This window comes from Ptychodera flava, chromosome 10, assembly GCF_041260155.1.
Source record: "Ptychodera flava strain L36383 chromosome 10, AS_Pfla_20210202, whole genome shotgun sequence".
Classification (NCBI taxonomy): Eukaryota; Metazoa; Hemichordata; class Enteropneusta; family Ptychoderidae; genus Ptychodera; species Ptychodera flava.
The window spans coordinates 30,798,283-30,804,061 of NC_091937.1; the positions used below are offsets into that span (position 1 = coordinate 30,798,283).

Genomic DNA, 5,779 nt, shown 5'->3' on the forward strand with positions numbered 1-5,779 from the left:
AAGCAGTAAGGGTGAATGGTTTCACGTTTTCCACCTGCTTAAATGCACTGTGAAGTTGACGTTGTTGCAGTCGTGGTTCACAGCGTCCACCAATAGCAAATGAAACAAAGTTGGCGAAATGATTGAACTTGCGTTGACATCAAGTGCATTTTTGGACAATACAGTAACTGTTACAACATTGCAGATGTACTCAAGGTTACCAAAATAATGTGTCCCAGCCGGCAAAAGCACACATTTTCATTGCACACAAAATGGGCTTATGTCAACCCTTCGTCTCCGGGAGGAATGTTTGTGGTACGTGACTGTTTAATGGTAAAGCAAATTGAAGGAAACAGTATTTCTTCGAAATTTGCGATTAACCTGAGTCGTTGGAATACTCGCCATTTCAACAGTTAAACTTTTAGATACTCGGAACGGCGACTCCGTACTTACCGCATTACTTGTTCATTAAGGAAATCAGATTCGCTGTATCTATCATGCTATATTTTTGCTGATTAAAAGTGTACGATGTTCTTACTAGGACAAGTTATGTAGCACGTCTACCCGAAACTAGTGCCAACATAGAAAATGCAATTTGGCAAACATCTATTGCCACGGCTACTTCCGTACTAAGTTCAATCAACGCCATGAACGATACGCTAGAGAAGAATGAAGCAGGCGATACTCACCCTGACCGCTTTCTAAATATTCTGTATTGCAAATGAGAAAAGAACATGTCAGAAGAACATCAAATGGTACAAAGTACAATTGTTTAATCTTTTTGCATATTTTTTATTTCTTCTGTACAAGAAAGCAAGTACATGAAATTTCCCTCCTCTTTTCCCGACAGTGTATGTTGAGTTTCAAATTATTATTATGCAAACACAAGTCATTTTGTACCCCATGCAGAGTTCTTGTTGAGGTCGTCGTCGTTGACCACTAACTATAAGAGATATCGCGTGTAAAAAAGACTATTGATTATAAGGCAAGCTACTGCCTCCAAACAGCTAATCAGCGTAGGACATTTTATGAACGCGCTGGATACCAAATTTCATTTGTTTCAGTCGTGAACTTAAATTTAGTCACAGCTACAGACCAACACAGACAGACAGACACTGAGACAGAAAGACAGAAAGACAGAAAGACAGACAGACAAAGATATACGAACATATATCACGTTATGACGTTGGTCCAATAAGTGAATTATGCCTACATATACGCCAATTAATTGATAAATAAAACATTCTAAAATGAAATAAAATAAATTAAAATGAAATAAAATAACAAACACATTCAAGTGCTAAAGGTCCCAATAACTTCAATAATCTGGCTTTCCTTGCTTATGTTTCGGCTCACTACAGGTTTTTAGTTTAATATTTTACAAAATATTACATACCAAACTGATGTTTGATGAAAATGGCGATGAGGTCAGCAGACAGAGGGTTTCCTGAAAATAATTAGGCGTATACGTCATGTATTATCTACAGAAGAAGACAATATGAATCGATAAATGTCTTCGTTATAACCTATTCAACGTCATGTGAAGATCTATTGATCTATTTCCACAAGAAGAAGATGAAGAATCAAAATTAGCTGACTTTTAAAGTCAAGGAAACCGAATTCCATTATTAAGTCAATTAAAGCGCTACCCAAGGTATACAGCTATCCAATATATTTGCATTGATGTACCCTTACGGTGGTATGCGCCTCGAAAGTGAAAGACCTAAACTTTTGCCCAGACTTTCCCTAAAAATTCTTTCAACAATTCTCTTTCAAAATCATGAACAAAAATAGGAGGTCACCGTGCAAATTTTGGTACTAGAGAAAACAAATAAACCAAGATTTACCGCTATTTAAAATTTAAAATAGCCTCCATGCCTGCGTTAACTCCGATGGAGAAAAATAAAATTTTCGAATTTCGAAAAACTAAGCCGGTGAAAAGGATTTTTTACACAAAGAGCTTTAAAATGAACACCCACAAGTGGTATATCAGAAAAGAGTTGTAAAAGTTTGAGAGTCTGAATATCTGTCTCCGATGCGCGTTCTACCTGAACAGTATCTGATTGTATGGCATATTCATAGTACTGTTGTTATCCTTTGTTGCAAGGGCAAGGCCAATGGTTTTCTATGTGCAGCAGTATTTGTATGTATTGTCGTGCACGTTAGAAAGGAAGAGGTTATAATGAATGGACATTTTGAAGTTTCTGTCGGAAGCTAAATACTCAAGAGATACAACGCCTAAAATATTACAATACACCTGTTTCGTAGTTCACCAGCGAGTCGGAAGCATACATGAAGTATGGTTTGGCCTCGACGTCACTCCAGGAACAGATTGTGTGACCATCATCAATCACGACTAACCAACCAGCATCGTTTTCACAACCGCCATAGTTATTGTTTATGTAGAACGACGACTGGCAGTAACTTCTCTGAAAGCAAAAAATGGAAAGGCGGAACAAAATACAAAGTAATTATTCAAATAGTCGCCGACTCGAGGAGTGCTCACAACATATGATAAGCAGACGCCTCGACTCCATATATGGAGCGAATACAAACGCGGCGTGAGTCCAAAACAATCATAAGCATTGCCACATGACAGTCTAGTGGAGGTTATCAGAAAATGAATTAAATAACTAGACAAGTAAATAAGTAAATAAACAGTAGGCAAACCAACAAATGTAGAAACAAGTCCACCAACACTGTCAATGGGGAAAGTACTAAAACAGATTTTCTTATCCTAGAAATAACAAGACATTTTCAATGACATAGTCCCCGCCGAATAAAGTTCTGTCAATGTACTACAGTGAAAGTGTAGAAATTGGTGTGGAAATGCAGTTTCGTGTCCCAAGTCCGGTAGTGGGTAAACTTCATAAGTGTGTGTACGCAATTTGTCAGCATACAAGTGTTGAAATATGCTGAAACTGCCATGTGCTCATTTGAGTAGATCGAATTGGAACATGGGAAGAAAAGTGGCAATAGAGGGCGCTTCACATACAATTTTGCAGGATTACTTGGACAGGAGGATATAAAGTGAGACGACAGTGCAAATCAAGTTCTATTGAAGGGAGCAAGAAAAGACTGTCTCTTGTCAGGTGCTTTAACTTCTCATCCACTCTGAATATCATGGTATAAGGTCACTTACAATGGCAATTTTTCGATCGGATTTACAAACATAGTAAACCCCGGTCCGGAGAAAGACTCAAAGAAGGGAAACGCATGCTTGTGTCAAGCTGTTAACTACACGATCATGCAGTCCTGTTCATGGTAATGTCATGGTACATGTACCGTAAATAGTCTTTGTCCATCAGAACTTGTTCATAATATGCAATATAGAAAATGTACCTGACAATTGATAAAATCTGATGATTGGTCTCTCAGCTATAATGTATGTTCAGTACGTCATTCAAACTGCATGACAGTCGGAAAACATTTGTAAATTATTTTGGTGAATCTACCCGTAGTAATTTCGAGGCCTTGAGATCAATTGTTACCTTTATCCTGCCTGTTATCTCTGATTTAAAGCCGAATAGACTATTCACTCAGTTACTGTAGTGCTTGGTTTTCGAAAGGTTTAGCCACTTTTGCTAGAAGAAGTTCTTTTTTTAGCCATGAAAGAAATTCTTTAGCCACACGATTTTCCGTGATGAAATGGTGTGCCAATTCAAAAGAACAAAGCGTATTCAAAACGTAAAAGTCTGACAGGTCTTCTCAGTGTTATAGGTATATTCCATGTCAAAACAACCACCTGTATGATCAAAATTCGTGTCAAAGACACCGTCGCTTGCATACAGTGTACCACAAGTATTTAAACATCAGCTGTATGGAAACAGTGGAAATCTGAATTTCTAAGTAGCATCAAAACAAACCAGAACATTCTTTTTTTACCAGGACAGTTTGATATTGGCACTGACACTCAACATCAAAATACAGTTGTCACACATCTTAACTCATGCTGAAAAAGACTCCTGGCACAAAATATTTGGACAAGACCAATTTTAGAAATATGATTACTTTTAGTCTACCAAAACGCACAAAATATGCTAAAAATGCAAAACCTCAAGGTTTGCTCAGAATTAAAACAAACACTGGCATAATTTAACAACAGTAACCACATTTCTGATTTTTATCAAAACAGAAACCAAAATTTAGTCATGTCAGGTCAAATCATGAAAATAATGCAATTTTAAATGAGAATTATTGAGTACTGTCTGTATGTCAATTATGAACTTGAAATTGGCTATTCATATGGTCAGATTCCCAGTGGGCATTGAAACAGATGTCATATACTCAGGCAGATTGCACTATAAAATATTTGATAAAGTAAGTGTAGTACATTGAAAATAACCTCGAAATTGTTTTCTTGTGCACGTTTAAATACATATGAATACCAATCATGACTATATTACACTAATAACATATTTTATGTTGCTATGGGCCATTTAAGGTCGACAGAAGCATATATACCTGCATACATTCTTATGTAGATACATACATACATACATACATACATACATACATACATACATGCATACATACATACATACATACATACATACATACATACATACATACATACATACATACATACATACATACATACATACATACATACATACATACATACATACATACATACATACATACATACATACATACATACATACATACATACATACATACATACATACATACATACATACATACACACATACACACATACATACATCGATGCATTTTAGGCAAGTATGATAATCCATCGTTTTCGACATTTTATTTTAGGCAAGTATGAGCCTGTATCAAAATTCAAAAACACTGACCCTTCCCCCTTATTGGGCATTTCGACCCCCTTTCACTAAAGTCAAAAACAGGGTGACCCCCATGAATCCACCGCCCCCCCCCCCTGCCGAAGAAACTGACCAGTCCCTAAATCAGTCCAGGCATGTCAGATATATCTCCGTGGACGCACGGACGCACGCCTCTCAATCTATAACTCCCCGCCCGATTTCGTCGGTGGACGGGGACTAAAAATGTGTCGATGATGCTGTCAGTCTGACATATACTAGAATTCACTAGAGTCTTACCACATTAATTTACGTACTTTGTACACCAATTTCACTCATTGATTCAAGTCGATCACATCACATCGAAATAGCTCAATACTTATATACAATGCAACGCTATGGGTGCTGATAATATTACAGTAATGTATCGCTGTAGTACTACATGATGGTGTGACAAATGGAAGAGTAATTACCCAGCTATCGAGAAAAATTGACCAGATTGTCCATTCTGTAGCTTTGTGTCCATTAGATCTTGCCACGGACTGTATCTTAACCTTTCAGTACTAAACCAATCCTCTTTATCAGAACCGATACCATTGAAGAGCAAAGTTGCGTTCTCCACGCCGTCAGTGTACAAAGCGAATTTGACCTAAAATACAGAATGTTATCAAAAACAAACGCCACTTTCAGTAGAAGGGCTATTTTCATCAAAGTTAGACATATATTTCGATGCATTACCTATCTTGCTGGATTGAAATAAGACTTGAAATGTCATCTGCTTATACATGTATGAAGACGGAGACTGCAGAAAATCTAGATGAAGAGAATGCCATTACGTAATGACATCAGACACTCATATACGTCACACTTCAGGCAAACACTAGATGGGCAATACGCAATTCTAATAATTATGACGTTGAAAAATCCCCTTCGGTCATAATTAATGAAGTCATCAATAACGTCGTACAAAGTGAACACGGCAATTTATTTCATGACCCTAGAACTGTTGATGTAGAACA

General features: G+C 37.1%; 1 long non-coding RNA gene across 1 annotated transcript; it reads right to left on the reverse strand.

Annotated features, from left to right (window-relative positions):
- Window positions 1–1,375: 1,375 nt before the first annotated feature.
- LOC139141474 (uncharacterized) lies at window positions 1,376–5,405 on the reverse strand. The gene is made up of 3 exons (XR_011554191.1): window positions 5,234–5,405; window positions 2,237–2,408; window positions 1,376–1,426 (listed from the first exon to the last, which is right to left on the reverse strand). It is a non-coding gene; the product is annotated as an uncharacterized lncRNA (long non-coding RNA).
- Window positions 5,406–5,779: the final 374 nt, after the last annotated feature.